This window comes from Theropithecus gelada, chromosome 6 (assembly GCF_003255815.1).
Source record: "Theropithecus gelada isolate Dixy chromosome 6, Tgel_1.0, whole genome shotgun sequence".
Classification (NCBI taxonomy): Eukaryota; Metazoa; Chordata; class Mammalia; order Primates; family Cercopithecidae; genus Theropithecus; species Theropithecus gelada.
In genome coordinates this window covers 66,170,199-66,191,193 of record NC_037673.1, presented here as the reverse complement: position 1 = coordinate 66,191,193, position 20,995 = coordinate 66,170,199, and positions in this window count along the sequence as shown.

Sequence of the window (20,995 nt, the reverse complement as noted above, 5' to 3'; positions counted from 1 at the left end):
AAGAATCTGTTTCTGGTCTGACATTGCTAGTACTCACTGTTGGATTTTAGCAAATTATCCTTTCTTTGACCTCAGTTTTCTTATTTGTCAAATGAATATTTGTAGCAGATGATCTTAAAAGAATCATTGGATTCAAAATTATTTGATTCTATGAAAATCCTTTCACTTTTTATAATGTAATAAAAAGTCCTATACAGAAATAGTTGCATAACTTGCAAATCCCTGTGCAAAGTGAAAATGCAGGTCCCCTGATCAAAAATTATGTAATATTTAAAGATGGCCACAGCATTTACCCAAGTGTGGGCCCTTTTGAGCATAGGGACCCTTTGTAACTGCACAGATGGTAAGTCTGCAAAGCTGGTCCTACTCCTATGAAGACTCTTGCCTCTAAATCAGTAGTTTATCTGTACTTAAGTATTTGGTGGCCACTTTGACATAGAGATGCACCTGAAATTTCCAACATCCTTTTTTTAAGGAAAGCTGCCTTGGTACACAGCACCTTGCCGAAGGAAGTGGCCCTAAACTGTATGTTGTGCAGAGGGCACCTGCTGATTGGACCAGAGGCAGCCACGTGACCCATGGGCAACCAGTTCATAGGCTGGCAAGTAGCTTGAAGGGTGGTCTGGCAGAGAAAGCTCTGGCTAGTGGGAATTAGGTGATTACGTTGGTGAAACAGACACTCTGGAGTTTGAGCTGAGAAATATGGAGAGGATCAGCCAGCTAGATTGGGGATTAGGGGTTGGTGAGAGTGGCGGGGGGCGTGTGTAGGTAGAGAGGGAAGAAGTCACATATATTGTCATGTGTAACTGACCAGTGAACCCTCATTACCTGAGGTAGCCTAAGTGAATTTATTTCTGTCCTTTGTAACCCAAAGAGCATAATTAACCCAGTGTTATGCCAGACCATAGCTTCAGCCTGTTAGTGATTAAGCCATCTAGGGAGTATGGATTAAGAGTAATTAAAAGTATGGAAATAGAAAAATAGCTCCCAGTCCCCATTTTCTCCTTCATCTGCCAGCTACTGCATTGGAATCTGCTGGCTGAGCAGCCTGCATTGGCCAGGTGAGGGGTGATCTGAGCTGGTTGAGGGGGGCCCTTCTGTTGTTTTCCTTCTGTTTTTTTGTGGCTTAGCCAACTTTCTTACATATCCCTAGGACAGTTTTTAAAAAAACTTCTCCTAAGTTATTCTTGACATCTTGTTCTACTTCCAGTGAAGTAGCCCTAGGAAAAACGTAGCTGTCAAATGTGCAACAAGACACACATTTTCTTGGTATCTTTTTCTTTCTGCTGGACTATGCTAATGGATCCCTGGAGTCTGCAGCAGGATGAGGCAGTAGCTGGACCAAATGACCTCCCCAGACCTTTTGCTGTTAAGCCATGCTAAGGAAAGTATTTCAATATAGTCACTTTCCAACCCGCAATTATAGAATATCTATATAATTGTTCGATGTTTTTCTCTTTCCTTCATGGCTCAATAGAGGCTGAGTTTGTTGGTCTTCAGATGAATAACCAACGAATTTGGTCAGGGATGTCTTATAACTTATCATTGCCAGTAATTTGCTTTCTAGGATGCATTAAAATCTGTGGTGTGTGGGTGCATTACTTATAATAACATACACTGCGCAGAGAAGCCCTCTTCAATGAGGCATACATAAAGCTGTACCATGCAAAATGGATCCTGATTCGAATGAATCACTCTGTAGCCCGAAAGCCCTGGATACACGTGACACAGGACTCAGAGTGCTCATCTGACCCACAGGTGCCTCTCCACAGGGCACAGTTTAGCTGTGTTTATGGGGGTAGACTGGGGGAACACATTGTTCAACTGGCATTAAACATGGAAAAAGGGAAATTTCTGTTTGCCTTTATGTTAATGCACTGCCTTCAGTGTTCTGCCCCGAAAGGGCCCAGGTCTGGGAGAAGAAACAAAGGTGAAAGGCCTAGAGTTCTGTTTTTCCTAGCCTGGGGCATCAGCTGTACTTTACCAACATCCAACAAATATCTTGGTGAATACCTATGTATGGGTGCAGGGCCTGGCTTGAGCCTGTGGGCTATCTGGGTTGATTACCATGGAAATATACTTGAGTCCTGTGTGACCAACATTTCTATACATGGCAAAGGGAATAATGAACCTGGTAAGATCTCCAAGTTCATTTTCCTGTGAATTTCAGGAACCTAAGCCTTTCCATGTCTGTCTTCTCTTCATAAAATGAAGATGCCAACATTGATATTACTCTAAATGCTGGGACATCACCCCCGACATATATTACTGTAATACTTTTTGTTTACATGAAACATATCTGGGTTTTGGAAAATAATAAACATTGAAATACGATTTTAAAAAAGAAACATTGGCCAGGTGTGGTGGCTCACACCTGTAATCACAGCATTTTGGGATGCCGAGGTGGGCAGGTCACCTGAGGTCAGGAGTTCGAGACTAGCCTCACCAATATGATGAAACCCTGTCTTTACTAAAAATACAAAAATTAGCCAGGCGTGGTGGCATGCGCCTGTAATCCCAGCTACTCGGGAGGCTGAGACAGGAGAATCGCTTGAACCCGGGAGGCGGAGTTTGCAGTGAGCCGAGATCACGTCATTGCACTCCAGCCTGGGCAATAAAAGCAAAACTCTGTCTCAAAAAAAAAAAAAAAAAAAAGCATTAATATTTAAGGATATCTGGCTGACTGAAAGAGATAGTAGATCAGAAACGCTTATCTAACTGTCTGATCACAGGAACAAACCGGGGCAGATATACATATATTTAAACTTATTAGGAGGCTGCAGTGTTAACTGATTAGTAGGTGGGGTGGACCAGGACAATGTCATTTATTTAGGCATTTAAAGCATTCTCTGTAAAATGTATCCTAAGAGTCATAAACTCAACCTGGCAGTAGTAAGTGTGAGGGAAAAACTCCCACGGATTAGAAGCTGATTATCCTGAGGAAGTCCAGAGATGAAGATCATGGCTGATTCCTAGGATGCTGAGAATTAATGGCAGATGACCACAGTGCTCTCCTGTAGTTTATTTTATCATTTGGTTTGTTTTATCATTTCTGTTTCCCATTAGTTTAGAGAACATTCTCATAAACATACCTATTTCACACCCACATGCCAAGTCATGAAGTAATGCCATTTAATTTACAACCAAATGTAGATCCATCGCTGACCTTTCCCAGTTTTACAGAATCATGGATTCTTCTGAAAAATCCTCAAAGAGAACAACATAGATGGCAGAAGCAGGACATAGGGCTTTCTCAGGTGTCATTGAAGTCTCCTGCTTCTTGATGAGGCCACCAGGACTCTGCAGTTGGCCAGTGATGTGGCTCTCCGACCCCAAGGCAAGGCTAGAGATGGCTGCCCACAGGAGCCTGCAGGCTCTAGTGTGAACCAAGAGAGGGCACACACAATTTGTGGATTACAGGAAATGTCAGTGAACAATAGAAGTTAGACAAAACTGTGAGGAATTTCAGAGGCCAGGATGAATGAGAAATTGGTCAATATGGTGTAATGTTCCCCTTAAACAATTGCTTCACCCCCATCTAGCTTGGCTGCAAAATGTTCAAACAACACAACAGAATATAGAATAAAAAGTGAACTTTTCTGGGTCAGGTGTGGTGGTTCACGCCTGTAATCCCAGCACTTTGGGAGGCCGAGGTGGGTGGATCACTTGAGGTCAGGAGTTCAAGACCAGACTGGCTAACATGGCGAAACCCCATCTGTACTAAAAATACAAAAAATTAGCTGGGTGTGTGGCGTGCGCCTGTAATACCTCCTACTAGGAAGACTGAGGCAGGAGAATTGCTTGAACCTGTTAGGTGGAGGCTGCAGTGAGCCGAGATCATGCCACTGCACTTCACCCTGGGTGACAGAGCAAGACTCTGTCTCCCCCCGCCAAAAAAGTAAACATTGTCTAATTTCTCATCTCCCCTGAATTTTACTCCCCTCCCCAGAGGTAACAACTGCTTTCTGTTTTCTGTGTACATCGAACTTTCACACCCAAATATATGTATGCATTTAAGTGTGGAAAGTAACTGGGATGATAACGCACACTTGTTATTTAGCAATGTCTTAGTACAAATAGATCAGCTTCATTCTTTAAACTACAGTGTTATTCTCCTTTAGGTGGACATTTAATGTTCTCTACTGTAAACAGTACTGCAGTGAAGAACCTTGTTTGTGCTTCTTTGTGAACAGGTATAAGCATTTCTCTAGAAGAGAGGCTTGGCAGTGAAATTTCTGGGTAGAACTGTATGTATATTTACAATATTGACAGATACTGCCAAATTGTCATCTAAAAAAAGAGTCATTTTTATTTCCACCATCAGTGTATAGGAGTATCTATTTTTTCTACATCCTTGACAACCCTGGATATGTTTAATCTTGATAATTTTTGTCAATATGGAGGATAAAGAAGAGTGACTTAATTGTTTTATATTTCCTTGATGAGTAAATGTTGAACATATTTTCCTTACTAATTGACCATTTGCATTTGTTTGTGAAATGTCTATTCTTGTTTATTGCGCATTTTTTCTATTGTTTTTTGTTTTATTGACTTAGAGTCACTATTTTCTAAATACAAATTACTTGGATTTTATGTATTTCACATATTTTATACACTTTAGACATTTGTCATTTTTCTTTTTTTTTTTTTTTTTGAGACAGGGCTGTAGTGCAGTGGTGTGATCTTGGCTCACTGCAGCCTCCATCTCCTGGGCTCAAGCAATCATCCCACTTCAGCCTCCCAAGTAGCTGAGATCACAGGTGTGTGCCACCATATCTGACTAATTTTTATATTTTTTTGTAGACATGAGAGTTTCGCCATGGTGCCCAGGCTGGTCTCCAACTCCTGAGCTCAAGCGGTCCACCTCAGCCTCCCAAAGTACTAGGATTACAGACATGAGCCATTATACCCAACCAACTGAGCCATTTTTCTTTGTCCCTGGCATTTTATATTGTAAAGAAGTGTATGTAGTCAAACCTGCCCATCCTTTTTCTTTTATGGCTTAGTTTTCCTGCTCCCAGATTATAAAAAATATTTTCCCTAAGACTTTGTTGGTAAAAAAATTACTTAATCCTTTAATGTATTCAATATGTAGTTTTGTATAATGTGTGATAGAGTGAAACTTTCCTTTTTTCTAGAAGAAATGATCATTTCAGACGCACTCAACCTCTGATATATCCCATACACCCTCTGTGACATCTTGGAATTATAGATCCTTAGAACGTCTGTAGAGAGAATCCTTTGAAATTGTGCACAGATTTTTGTGTGATGTGTTTAGATGCATTTTGTTTTTCCCTGTGGGAAGATCCCTTAATTTTCATCAGATTCTCAGAAGGATGCATGATGCAACAAAGGTTAGGCAGATGTGCGTTACATTCTCTCCCCCACCCTCCATCAGAGAGTACCAGAGAGGCAGCCTTGTTTCTACGTTTCTTTCCAAACTCCCCTTTTCAATTCTTCAAGTCTTATTTACTATTAGTAGTGCTTTCCAGTTAATTCACTCAACAAATGTTAAGTGAGCATCTACTACATTAGGCTTCGTATCAGCAAAGCTCGCTAAGACCTGGAAGCTGCACTCCACCAGCTGATAGTCTAGTTGGGAAGACCACAAACAATGTAATACATTAGACCATCAGCCCCCAACTTTTTCAGCACCGGGTATTGGTTTCGTGGAAGACAATTTTTCCATGGATGTGGATTGGGGGAATGGTTTTGGGATGATTCAAGCACATTACATTTATTGTATACTTGATTTCTATTATTATTACATTGTATTATAATATATAATGTATACATGTATATATGCATATGTCATTACATGTAATATATACAGTGACAGATCATCAGACAATAGATTCTCATAAGGAGCATGCAAACTAGATTCCTTACATGCGCAGTTCACAATATGGTTCACGTTCCTATGAGAATCTAATGCCCCCGCTGATCTGACAGGAGATGGAGCTCAAGTGGTAATGCTCACTCATCCGCTGCTCACCTCCTGGTGTGTGGCCTGGGGGTTGGGGACCTCTGCATTAGACTACTGTTTAAGTGTCATGATAATGGTATGCACAGAGGGCTGTGAGTGTTTATAGGAGAAAGCAAGTCCTAGATTTTGTGTGTGTGTGTGTGTGTGTGTGTATGTGTGTGTGCAGTCATTTCAGGAAGGTAATTCTGGCATCAGTGTGAGGAATAAAGACAAAACAGAGACCAGTTGGGAAGCTGGTAGAGAAATGGGAGAAACATTAGAGATTGAACTGAAGCTGTGTCAGTGAAGAGGGAGTGGATGTGAAAGATTCAGGACACACCAAGAAGGTAAAACAGGCTGGAATTATTTGTTGAGCTATTGATTATGGGGATTAGTGGGGAATTAGAAGTCAGGAACAATTGTGAGGTTTCTGGTTTGAGTGACTGTTTCCTGGCATCATTGCTGAAATTGGAAACAGGCTGAGTATCAGATTTAAAGGAAAAGTCGAGTTTAGTTTTGCACATTTACAGTACTGTACATTGATATAGACAGAAATGGATGTGATCACCCTAAATGAGAGTGTAGACAGGCATTGATCTGGTAACTAACAATGTTTTAGAGGTTCATGGAAAAAGGGAAAGGTTATTAGGTTGAAAAAGAGAAATATGAGAAAAATCAAGAGAAAATGTCGTAAGACATGGTGAGAGAGAGTTTCAAGGAGGAGGAAATGGTCAACAGGGGGAAATGTTGCAGATAAATCAATCGAGATAAAGACAGAAAGGGCAAGCCTGACCCAACGTGGTGACACCCCGTCTCTACTAAATATACAAAAATTTGCTGGGTGCAGTGGCTCATGTCTGTAATCCCAGCACTTTGGGAGGCCGAGGCAGGCAGATCACTTGAGGCCAGGAGTTCAAGAACAGCCTGGCCAACACTGTGAAACCCTATCTCTACTAAAAAACAAAAACTAGTGGAGCATGGTGGCTCATGTCTGTAGTCCCAGCTATGGGCATGAGTCCCAGCTACAGGCTGAGGCATGAGAATTGCTTGAGCCTGGGAGGCAGAGGTTGCAGTGAGCTGGGATCATACCACTGCAGTCCAGCTTGGGCAACAGATTGAGATGCTGTCTAAAAAAAAAAAAAGGACTGATTTTCCAGATTGGATTAATAGGACTTCAGGACCCCCAAAGGACCACATCCTAGAAGTTGTAACTCAATCTGCAAAATGTATGCAAACTTCTGCTAAATTAGATTGAAGGCCACATTTGTAATCAAGAGCCTTGGGGGCAAAAGAGACAGAAAAGCAAACAGGAACACTGAAACATTTTGTTTTTCTCCCCGTCAAAACTAAGATAAACAGTTATGTGACAAGTGGCAGAGGAAGAACAAAATGAATGTAATATATTCTAAGTAAGAACTATAAAGGCAAGAAAGATTTTAGTCTCAAATGGTAATTTCATTTTGAGCTGTAATGAGCAAAATGTGAGGAGCAAAATGGACTTTTTCTATAGCAGAGCACACGTGAAAGTGAGATTTCTGTTTCTGCCTGTTCTCTCAGTGACCAGTACTAGTGTGGAACGGAAGATGAGATGAGCTTATATCCCCTTGTGTGTGCTGTGCGTTTTAATGATAGTTTGGCGTGCAGGGGCAGAGGCCTACAGCTTTAAAAAGTGGATGTGCTTTATCATTTTAACTCAAGATGACGACTCATTTTTCCCCTTTGGTGAGTGTACAATCTTGCATTATTCCAGGCAATCCTTTTTTCCAAATAGGAAATGCAGTCTGTTTTTTTCTCCTTTTGACAAATGCCATACAGATAAACCTCTCAGCATAATTGTTCCTCTTTCAAAGATTTTCATGTGGAATATTTATAGCAAAATGTAAGTCTGTCTGGTATAAACAGTGTTAATTATGGCGATTACACTCTCCTTTACACTTCTCAGTGATTGCTTAGAATGTCATGTTGGAATTTAAAAGTCCATTTTGAAAAGAAGGAAGGGAAAATGAGAGTTCTGTGGGACGGATAAAGTGCTTAATGTTCTTTTGGTGGGTCGAGTCAATAATATTACCTTTTTTGAGTAAAGAGAAAGGAAAACTGTGTTTGTTTACCTGAATTTAATGTCTGTTGTCATTTTTTTGGTTGAATGTTTTTATTTCAGCTGTGTATTGCAGTTAACTAGCAAAGATAAATCAGAAGCAGACTCTTAGATAGGTTGGGAAAAAAATGTTCTTACCAAGGAACTATCAGAGAAGGAAGAAGCTGGCTCAGTGGCTCATGTCTGTAATTCCAGCACTTATGAGGCTGAGGCAGGAGAATCACTTGAGCTCAGGAGTTTGAGACCAGCCTGTGTAACATAGGGAGACCCCGTCTCTCCAAAGAAAAAGAAATTTGCTGGGTGTGGTGTGCTCCTGTGGCATCCCAGCTGCTTGGGAGGCTGAGGTGGGAGGATTGCTTGAGCCCAGGAGGTCGAGGCTGCAGTGAGCCATGATCGCACCACTGCACTCCAGCCTGGGCGACAGGATAAGACCCTATCTAAAAAAAAAAAAAAAAAGAAGGAAGAAATATCCATAACCAACAATTTTTTCCTGCAAATATAATACTGTTACTTGGCTGGGCTTGGCGGCTCACACCTGTAATCCCAGCAGTTTGGCAGGCTAAGGCAGGCGGATCACTTGAGGTGAAGAGTTTGAGACTGGCCTGGCCAACATGATGAAACCCTGTCTTTACTAAAAATACAAAAATTAGCCGGGTGTGGTGGTGCATGTCTGTAATCTCAGCTGCTCGGGAGGCTGAGGCAGGAGAATTGCTTGAACCTGGGAGGCAGAGGTCGCAGTGAGCCGAGATTGCGTCAGTGCACTCCAGCCTGGGCGACAAGAGCAAAACTGTGTCGCTAAAAAAAAAAAAAAAAAAAAATACTGTTACTTGACAATGTTTCTAACTTGCTGTTTCCAAGTCACACCAATCTGAGGGGACAGGCTTGGAAAGCTAGGGTGAGGGTGATGGCCACAAATGGATTTGACCTTGAGAACTTACTAGGCAGAATCCTTGGGACATCAATCCTTCTCTTTCCCCTCCACTTCCCAGGCTCTTTCCCTTTCTCTGGCCTGGTCCTGGGTGATGCACATGTTTTCCCTGGAGACTCTCAGCCTCTCAAACATCTGTCCTGCTGTTACCAATGCTGCTCTTTGCCTTGAGGATTGGTGGCCTCAGTGGAAGTTCATGTCTTTCACCTTGAAGGCCTTACGGTGCCTGTGTCCTGAACCCCCTCACACTCTTTCCTCCAGTTATTGTTCTCTAAATGCAGAACACCCCAAACAATAGTCTGGATCTTTGTGTCCTTCTAAACTTTTGGGAAGCTTTAGATGACCAGTCCCAGGGCTGAGGATATTTAAATGGCTTTCCTATTTATCAACACCAAACCACTGTCTCAGGAAGATATCCGGTGTTCAATAGTCTCATACTTCAGGGAGGGTTTTCTATCTATACTACAGATGCTTCTAGGAGAGATTGGGGTAGAGTTTTAGAGGCATTGCCAATTGGTCCTCTCGGCCAGAGAACCCATAAATACCTCAGGTACAAAGACTCCCTGAGAATGAATTCTGCTTTGATGCTGCTCAGAAGATGATGATGCAAATTAAACCCCAATTCTGAAGACTTTTTAAAGCCTTTTCAAAAGGGAAGTTTTTTCATAAATGCTCTGACCTGATATTTCACTGAAATACCTTCAGTCTTAATTAAACCAATTTTCATTCATTTTCTAAAGCAATTCTCTAGGTGTATCAATAGCTCTCTGAAATTTCTGCGAATGGTAATGAGATTATAGAAATTAGACTTTATTGGATGCCTGACCATATTGCTAGTGTCACCATAGTCTCTCCCCCATCCAGACATTTTACTTTGTATCACCAGAGTTCGCATTAGGCAGTCCTAGCTGTATAAGTTGATTCTTATTATGATTTTCTTCAGTCAAGAGTATTGAGTGCTCACATGGCTGGCACCAGATACCATGAGAAATTATGAGTCTCTGATCTCAAAGCCTTTGTATTGTAGTTATAGAGGCTAGGGTGTGAACTCCAGGACATCAGAGGCCATATGCTTTGTCAGTCTTGGAGGTAACAGAGACCTGAAGGTTAGGCTGCAGGGATCCAGCATTTCAGGAGGAGGAAGTACAGTGTCATCTTTGAGAGCATGGGCTTTTAAGTCAGATCTTGGTCCAAATTTTGGCTCTACCATCTATTGACTGGGTGCCCTTAGGCAAATTTCTTAACCTTTTTGTACCTTAGTTTCCTCTTCTGTAAAATAGGAGTGATAATATTATATCTACCTTTCGTAGACTTTTCTTGAGGATTAAATGAAAAAACAAACAAACAAAAAAGGCTTAGCACAGAGCCTGGAACAGAAAAAGTGCCCAATTATAAGTGATAGCCTTCATATTAAGTGGACTGTTGGCCTCTTCTTGGAAACTGCTTGTTCCAAGAAGGGCCCAAAGACCGAAATAACTGCAGAGGTATTGAATATTCAGACTATACCAAGGGAAAGGTGCATTTTTTCTATCAAGAGTCACTGACCCCTGATAGAAAAGGATCAATTAAAGGCCTTGTAAAAAAACCTAATTTGCTTTTTTCCTTCAGGGAAATATAAAATATTGAATTTACCTACTTTAAAGAACAAGGAACATAGCACTTTACTCAATAAATACCTTGAATAGATTTCTAGAACTTTAAGGGACCTCAGAGACCATCCAGTATAATTTCTTTATTTAATCGACGAGACAGCTGAGGGCCAGAAATAGAAACTGACTTCATCATAATTACCTTCCTTGACCATAACAGCCCACAGGAATAAACCTTTTACTTCTAACTCCTAGCGTTTTTCTACTATACTATGTACCTAGTTGATCAGTAAAACAACAGGGAGAGGAAGAGAGAAAGACAAAACCAAGATGAGGGAGAGAGAAAGAGAAGGAGTTAAGAAGAGAATAAGAATGATAGGAAAGTAGAGAGAGAGAGAATGAGAAAAAGAAGAAACAAGGTGGTCATTTCCAACAGCAATTTGTTTAATTAAATGTACATCTTGCTTTTTGAGAAGTCCTGTTGTTCTGACTGAGTGTCTGAATGAATGACAAGACCTCATCACCAGTTGGGAGTCTATTGCAATAATCCGGAAGAGAAATGTAATGAATTGGACTATGGTGACAGCAATAGGTTGAATTTGGGATATATTTCACAGAGATAGAGAGATATATTGTCGGATGGATGTTGGGAGATAAATGAATGGAAGGGCAATGGGTGAATCCAAACTTCTTAATTAATTGAGTGGATGGTTCCCCATGTACTGAGATGTGGAAGTCTTTGGATATGCTATGTTTGACATACCCCGGAAAAATTCTGAGTGTACAGTTGGATATTTGAGTCTGAAGCTCAGGAAAGAGAGCAAGCCTGGAGATGTAAATTTGGGAGTTGTCAGTATAAAGATATTTATGGGACTGGATGAGCTCATCTAGGGATGGGATGAAAATAGAAAGGAGAAGAAGGCTGAGTCCTGTCTAGAGTACTCCATCTTTTGGAGGACTGGCAGATGAGAGGGTGCTTGCAAATGAGGCTCAGAAGTTATTACTGGAGAGTATTCTGAAAATGTAGGTTTCTGAGGTCTTAGCAAGTAATTTGATAGGATAATTTATAATGGAAGAACAGAATATGGAAGAATGTGGGTTGGATAGTAGGACAGGTAGGTGGGTTAGAACTGTGTGTACCAAAGTAGTGTCAAAGAATGGATTGGTGGGAACTTGAAGATCTGTAGGAGAGTACCTCAAGCCTTGCACCTGTCCCATGAACCTGGTTAAAAATATTCTGAGTAGGTCGGGCGCGGTGGCTCATGCCTGTAATCCCAGCCTTTGGGAGGCCAAGGTGGGCAGATTACCTGAGGTCAGGAGTTCAAGACCAGCCTGGCCAACATGGTGAAACCCCATCTCTACTAAAAATACAAAAATTAGCCAGGTGTGGTGGCAGGCACCTGTAATTCTAGCTACTCAGGAGGCTGAGGCAGGAGAATCACTTGAACTTGGGAGGTGGAGGTTGCAGTGAGCTGAGATTGCGCTACTACACTCCAGCCTGGGCGACAAGAGCGAAACTTCATCTAAAAAAAAAAAAAAATTCTGAGTAGAAAGAATTTGTTCAGATTTGCAGCGATACAAAGATGGAGAGATAGTTCTTATGTCAGATTGATTAGTAGACCAGATTGATTTGAAAGACCTGGCAAGCCATGTAGAAGTCTGTTGTACTAAACCATGCTTGGTGTGATGAGGGCCTGGTCTAGAAGGGTGGCCATAGGAGTGGAGGATTGAATTCTAGAAACACTTGAGAAGGAAGAGTTGGCATAATTTTGTGAACGGATTGGATATAGGTGATGACAGAGAGGAAAGAGGCCCAAATGATCCAAGTGCACTATAATTAGTTTATGTTTTTAGTGTGTGAATATTAAGAATAATTAAAAAATAACAAACATGAGTTAAAATAACTTGTTCTTTGCCAGAACCATTCAAACTCTGATAGTTTCAATTTATATACTTTGTTCTGTATGTGGAAGGGATAATAAAAATTTAGTAAAAATAATTATAATCAGTTGGCTCTTCCAACCTTAAAAGGTTAGTAATTACCAATTAATGTGTTTCTGTTTGCAGAAAAACTGAGAGCTGAAGCCAAATGGTATAAGATCGGTTCAGACTTCACATTTTGATGGTTTGCCAGTTGAATATTGATATGACTGCATTTATTTATGAGGTTGTTGATCATTTGAATTGCCCTGTGAGGGCTTGAGTTATTTTACAGAACCATTCTCTTCTGCTTAACTAAATGACATTAATCTTACCCTTCAGGAAGCAGTGACTTTCAGCCAAGTAGAGAGTTCTTCCCTGTATTGAAGATGCTCTTAGTGATTGGGATGTGTGAGTGCCTTGCTTGAAAGGTCTGGAGCTTTTTCCACGCCTCAGAGACTTTGCCAAGCTTCTTAATGGGGTTGACCAGTTGGAGTAGCCATGTTCACCTTTCTTAAGGGAAGAAAAGCATTTCAAGCACTTATTTATATAAACACTTATTTCCATATAATTGTTTTCCTACACTAGTTTAAATGCAGGTATTCCTTTGAAAGGAATAATTATTATTGCTTTCAAAACTCTTAAATTTTGACTTTTCCAGTAGTCTCTATGAAATTAGGGATTTTTTTGGTCATTTAAACTATTCAAGTTTGAAAGTTTTACTGTGTATGCCATTTTGTGCACTTTACACCCAATTCGCTTATATAAGAACATCAACCACTTACACTGAGAGAAAGGTTTCTACCTCCCCCTGCCAAGTTCTGAACATGAAGACATATATTTAGATGAGTTTAATAAGTGTTAGAATAGTAGAAATTTAGAGCTGGAGAGGATGTTAGATATTATCAATTCTACTTACTTCCTTTTTCAGACGAAGAAACAGAGGTCTAAAGATGTGAGTTATTTGCCCAAGTTCATACACCTGATTGATGGCAGAGATGCTATGTTCTCACTGCAGCCTGTCAGGTGGTACATAATTTTGGTTTGTCCCACTACTGATGATGTTAAGTTTGATCACTTGATTAAGGTGGTGTCTGTCAGGTTTTGTTCCTATAAAGTTATTCTTTTTCCTTTTGTAATTATAAAATGTTTTGTGAGGTGGCACTTTGAGACTCTGTATATATTTCTTTCCTCATCAAACTTTTATTGACTCTTATCCATTGATGCTTCTTGGTTGAATTAATTTTCACGATGATGTTTACCAAATGGTGAGTTTCATCATTCCTTTTACAAATATTATTTTGAATTGTACTGTAAGGAAAACTTTTATCTTTCCTCTTTTGGACTCTTATATTGAATTTCATGGATTTCTATTTTATTCAATGAATCTATTTCTATTGCTACTTATTGATGTTCAAATTTTCCCAGACAGGCCAGTGGGAAGTGCTTCAAGCTGGTTTCTATGTCCTTTGACATGGCATTTTATTTTGATCATTTAATTTTTTTTATTGTGACAAAATACATATAATGTAAAATTTACCATTATAACCATTTTATTTTTTTAATTCTAATTTTTGTTATTTAAACTGTTTCAACAGCTCAGTGGCATTAAGTACCTTCATTTTTTTTTTTTTTTTTTGAGGTAGAATGACAGAGGTTAGCACTTGCTGGCCAGGCTGAGTGCAATGGCGCGATCTTGGCTCACTGCAACCTCTGCCTCCTGGGTCCTACCTCAGCCTCCTGAGTAGCTGAGATTACAGGCATGTGCCACCACACTTGGCTAACTTTTTTCTTTTCTTTTTTTTTTTTTTTTTTGTATTTTTAGTAGAGACAGGCGTTTCACCATGTTGGCCAGGCTGGTCTCGAACTCCCAACCTCAGGTGATTCGCCTTCCTTGGCCTCCCAAAGTACTGGGATTACAGGCGTGAGCCACTGTGGCCAGCTGATATTGTGAAATCATCACTACTAATATCTAGTTTGAGACATTTTTGTCACCCCGAATGGAAACCCCATACTATTAATAATTAAGCATTCATTTGCCATTTCTGCCCTCCTGGCAATCACAAATCTGCTTTCTGTCTCAATGGATTTGCCTATTCTGGATATTTCACATAAATAGAGTAATACAATATGTGGTCTTTTGTGTCTTCCTTCACTTACTGCAATGCCTTCATGGTTCATCCATGTTGTAGTTTGTATCAGTACTTCATTTCTTTTTATAGTTTAATAATATTCCATTGCGTGGATATACCACATTTTGTTTATCTGTTCATCTATTGATGAATATTTGGGCTGTTTCCATCTTTTGGCTATTGTGAATAGTGCTGCTATAAAAATTTACAGACATGCTTTGTTCAAATGCTGTTTCCAGTTATTTTTGGTATATACCTAGGAGTGGGATTGCTGGATCATATGATAATTCTATGTTTACCACATTGAGGAACATCCAAACTGTTTTCCACAGTGGCTGCATTATTTTACATTCCCACCAGCAATATACAAGGGTTTCAATTCAATGTCTTCACTTCCTGACAAACACTGATTCCCCTTCCCTCTTTTTAATTGCTATCCTAGTGAGTGTGAAGTGGTATCTCATTGTGGTTTTGATTTGCATTTCTCTAGTAACTAATGATGTTGAGACTGTTTTCATGTGCTTTTTGGCCATTTATATAACTTTGAAGAAATGAATACTCAACTCATTTTAAATAGGGTTGTTTCTTTATTTGTTGTTGAATTATAGGAGTTCCTTATGTATTCTGGATACTAGAGCCTTGTCAGATGGATGGCTTGCAAATATTTTGTCCCATTCTAAAGGTTGCAGTTTCACTCTTGATTCTCTCTTTGATGCACAAAGCATTTTAAATTTTGATGAAGTCCAATTTGTCTATTTTTTTTTTCATTGCTGTGCTTTTGGTGTCATACCTAAGAAACCATTGATAAATCCAAAGTCATAAAGATTTACCCTTATCTTCTAAGAGTTTTATAGTTTTAGCGCATACATTTTGATATTTGATCCATTTTAAATTAATTTTTTGTATATGGTGTGAAATAAGAATCCAGCTTCATTCTTTTGCAAATGAATATCCAGTTCTCCTAGCATCATTTGTTGAAGAGATTGTTAGCCTGCCCTTGTCATCATTTTTTTGAGCACTTCTTAAATGTAGACTAAACCAATATTCTGAGCTTTGGAAACAGGCATTTTCCCAAGAAACCCTGATTCTCTCTTTTGTTTTTTTTAGACAGAGTTTCACTCTTGTTGCCCAGGCTGGAGTGCAATGGCGTGATCTCGGCTCACTGCAACCTCTGCCTCCCGGGTTCAAGCGAATCTCCTGCCTCAGCTTCCTGAGTAGCTGAGATTACAGGCATGCACCATCATGCATGGCTAATTTTGTATTTTTAGTAAAGGCAGGTTTTACGATGTTGATCAGGCTGGTCTTGAACTCCTGACCTCAGGTGATCCACCTGCCTTGACCTCCCAAAGTGCTGGGATTATAGGCATGAGCCACCATACCTGGCCAAGAACACTGATTCTTTTTAGCAAATAATGATATTCAGAAATGAAGATTTGGGCACTAGGTGTGTTCAAACCTTTTGGGGGCTGATCTTCTTAGGCTCTCTCAATTGTCAAAGCTCTATACACAATACACCTGCACACGCATATTGAAAACCATGAGTTCCCACCCACGCTTCCAATTTCAAGCAAACATCATGGAGTTCATTCTACTTTTCTCCTTTTATTTATAACTCATCTCTGAAGTAAAAAACCTGGCTTTCATTATTCTCAACGTATTTATTTATTACAGGCTGAGTAACTCTTATCTGAAATGCTTGGGACTGAGAAGCATTTTGTTTCAATTTTTTTACATTTTTGTTGACTTTGGAATATTCGCATTATACTTACTGCTTGAGCTTTCCAAATCCAAAAATCCAAAACCTGAAATGCTCCCATGAGCATTTCATCCACCACCACTGTTCCCCCCTGCACAGATGATCTCACTCTACTTGACTTTTGACCCTTTGTGCTGGGCTATGACCACCTCTCTACTGAGTAGACACCCTCTTCCTTTGATTTAGCTTGGACAACCCATGCTAAATCTGGGTTGTTCAGATTTAGCATGGTGCTAAATGGGTGCACAGATGATCTCATTTTGCTCCAGCTTTGATACCCCATGCTGAGCTGCTGCTGCTACTTTTCTCCCCACAGCCTCCAGAGACCTACCTTGCTTGGCCCTACCTAGTTGATTTTGGACTGAATTATTCATGAAGGAAGGAGGAAGAAAGGGAAACAGGAATCAGTTTCTAGGCTAGTCATCTTTTTTATTTTTTTGTAATCTTACAACTTTTCACTGTGTTTGGTGCACTTCTTGCTTTTCTATATTCTCATATAATTATTTTCATGTCTTTGGCAGATGGATTAGCTGGCTATAAAATTCTAGCTTAACTGTTTTTTTTTTTTTTTTTCCTTTTCACTACATATAAAAAAAAAAAAACCTTTTAAGGGAATTATTTTAGATTGACAGAAAAGTAGCAAAGATAATACAGAGTTTTTGTGTGCTCCTCACCCGTATTTGCCCTTATGTTAACATCTTAGATGACCACCTCTCTGCACTTTTAAAATAGTGTTTCATTAACTTCTTATATCTACTTTTGCTAACAAGGAATCTGTTGTCAGGACAATTGTCACACTGTTTTAGGTTGTTTGTCTTTTCTCGCTGATGAATTTTAAGACTGTCTCTTTACCCTTGATTTCAGCTTTTCACTTCAGTGTGTCCAAGCTTGGTTTTATTTGTATTTATTCTATTTAGTATTTGGTCATACCGATCCGGCAATTAATCAGGTTTCTTTCTTTAATTCTGGAAAATGATCAGCAACTATATTTTTTTCTTTTTAGAGGCAGAGTTTTACTCTATTGCCCAGGCTGGAGTGCAGTGGTGTGATTTCGGTTCACTGCAACCTCTGCCTCCTTGGATTCAAGTGATTCTTGTGCCTCAGCCTCCCAGGTAGCTGGGATGACAGGCATGTGCCACCATACCTGGCTAATTTTTATATTTTTAGTAGAAATAGGGTTTTGTCATGTTGGCCAGGCTGATCTCAAACTCCTGGCCTCAAGTGATCTGCCCGCCTTGGTCTCACAAAGTGCTGGAACGTGAACCACCATGCCTGTTCTGCAACAATTTTTTCAGATATTTATTCCTTATCATTCATTTTAGTTTCTTCTTTTGGAAATTCTATTCATTAAAATATTTGGACTCTCTCAGTCTATCTTTCACATTTCATACATTGCTACTTAAATTCTATCTCTATCTATCTATCTATCTATCTATCTATCTATCTATCTATCTATCTATCTATCTATCTATAAAAGGGAGAGCAGTATAGTTCTGTTTATTGTATTTATTTATTTTTTTTAAGAGACAAGGCCTTTCTCTGTTGACCAGGCTGGAATGCAGTGGCATGATCATAGCTCATGGTAACTTTAAACTCCTGGACTCAAGCCATCCTCCTGCTTAAGCCTCCTGATAGCTGGACTACAGGCACGTGCCACCATGCCTGGCTAATTAAAAATTTTTTTTCTTATAGATAGGGTCTCACTATGTTGCCCAGGCTGATCTCAGACTCCTGGCTTAAAGTGCTCCTCCCACCTTGGCATCCCAAAGTAGTGAGATTACAGGTGTAAGCCATGGTGTCTGGTCCTGTTTTTGTATTTTAAAATTCAATCAATATATATCATTTTCTAAATTTCTAATTGTTTCTTTTAAACGTTCACTTATTCTTGTGGCATTTTAAAACATGTTTTTGTTGAAGAATTTTGTTTTCTTTTGTTTTCTCTTTTCTGTAAATGCTCACTGTTTATAATTTAAAGTCTTTGTTCAGCTGTCCAATAAAATTAATTTTCCAGAGTGAATGCATGATTGTTAATTTTGTTGGCTTTCTTTCGTAGCAACCTATTTTTGTTTTTTGGAATTTTCGTTTACCACTAATTTTGAATAAGCCTTTTTTTTGTTTTGTTTTTCATTTGTCTCTCCTTCTCCCATCTTTGCCCATCTGCCTCTCTGTTCAACGTTTTTGCAGTTCTCTCTTACAATGTCCTTCAGAACCCTAAATCTATAATGAGGCTTTAAATTAATTGCTGGTTGGAGTTCCTGCACTATAGTGATGGTAGAGTACCCAAGAGCCAGTCATATGGCCAATGAGCAGTTTGGCTCAGTTCTTAGTGGCAAGGCTGTGGGTTTTAAAGCTATAATGTATGCATTCTCCACAGGGACAATGTTGCTCCTGATCATTTAAAATTTGATTCTTAGAAGGTAAATAATCTTAGATATTACAATGGTTTGTGGCTCTTCAAAGCACAACCCTACCTCCTAAAAATTATATTCCCTAGCATTTAATTTCTCTCACTAGGAAAAATTTAAATAACATTTATCTTTTTAGAGGGATAATCATGAAAGTAAAACTTGAGAAAGACTGCAACAGCTCTAAGCAGAAGTTGTCTATGTTTTGTTCAGACTGCTTCCTTAAGCAGCAAGCCTGGTTTCTGCCTTATCTATGGAACTTTTAAAACTCGTCGACTCCCATGGAGCTGAGTTTCTGGCCACCACAGCCACAGCTTTAGCCTGGCTCTCAGTTTTGCACCTCTGTTCCACGGAGGTGTTTATCTTTTTTTGAATATGACACGTTTTCTCCTTTTGTATATTTTAGCCCATGTTTTCACATATTTGGATAACGAAGGGGAAATCAAAGCATGAACTCATTGCCCGCTCTTGACTGGAAATCGGTATCTATTATGTTATTTACCAACTACTATTCTAATGCCTTTACACTTTTTTTTTCTTAACTTTTATGACTTACAATACAGGAATATCCAGCTATTAGATATCAATTAAATTCAATCATTATTTGTGTTTACGTCCTAGCTTTGGATTTTTGAGGTTACTAAATAATGTAGATCCTCTTTAGTGGTGCCATCTTCAATGAGAGGTTTTGGCTTTTGCAGCTGCAAATTTATGGCTAAATTTCTTTTCTTTTCTTTTCTTCTTTCTTTCTTTTTTTTTTTGAGATAGAGTCTCGCTCTGTTGCCCAGGCTGGAGTGCAGTGGTGTGATCTTGGCTCACTACAACCTCTTATGGCTGAATTTCTCTAGAGTATCATTCAATGCATTCTTTGACAACATTTGCAATTATACTTCGAGTCCTTCCATTGTTTCAATCACGATAGCATGACATTTCGACCTTCATGTTTCATCTGGCAGTATGGCATACTGGTTAAGGGGCAGACTGCTCTGGTTGCAAATTCTAGCTGTGCCATTTATTTACTAGCTGTTTGCCTTGGGCAAGTTATTTAATCTCACCATGCCTCAGTTTTCTCATATGTAAAATGGGTTGATTATAATAAGAATAACTCCTATCTCATAAAACTGTGAAGCATTAAATGTATGAATACATGTAAAATTCTTAGAACTGACACTCAATAAATATCAATTATTGTATTTTTTCTCATGTTTCCCCTCTGGTTTTTAAGCTTTTATTTTTCTGAGAATTTCTTGACTTTCTCTTCCAAATTTATTTATTTAGAAAGAGTTTTGCACTTTTCGCCTAGGCTGGAGTGCAATGATGCGATCTCGGCTCACTGCAACCTCTGCTACCCGGGTTCAAGTGAGTCTCTTGCCTCAGCCTCCCGAGTAGCTGGGCTTACAGGCACCTGCCAGCATGCCCAGCTAATTTTTCGTATTTTTAGTAGAGATGGGGTTTTGCCATGTTGGGTAGGCTGGTCTCGAACTCCTGCCCTCAGGTGATCTGCCTGCTTCAGCCTTCCAAAGTGCTGGGATTAGAGGCATGAGCCACTGCGCCCAGCCTCTCTCTCAAACTTTGTATTGAAATATTTCTTTTGGTTATTTATGTATTCATTTATTATGACTATTTTATTTTTAATTTCCAGGTGTTTTCCTTAATTTTTTACTTTTCTTTTTTCATAGATTCCTGTTCTTATGTTATTGTGCACCATCTTTATGAAGTCTCTATTTTTTTGCCTTTAAAAAATTAAAAAAATTTTTCTGAGTACATAATGGGTATATTTATTTATGGAATACATGAGATGTTTTGATACAAACATGCAATGTCAAATAAACAGATCATGGAGAATGGGGTATCCATTCCCTCAAGCATTTATCCTTTGAGTTACAAGCAATTCAATTACACTCTTTAAGTTATTTTAAAATGTATAATTAAGTCACTATTGGCCTGGCTTGGTGGCTCATGCCTATAATCCCAGCACTTTGGGAGGTTGAGGCAGATGGATCACCTGAGGTCAGGAGTTCGAGAACAGCCTGGTTAACACAGTGAAACCCCGTCTCTACTAAAAATAGAAAAATTAGCTGGGCGTGGTGGCACTTGCCCGTAATTGCAGCTATTTGGGAGGCTGAGGCAGGAGAATCACTTGAACTCAGGAGGCGGGGGTTGCAGTGATCTGAGATCACGCCATTGCACTCCAGCCTGGGCAAG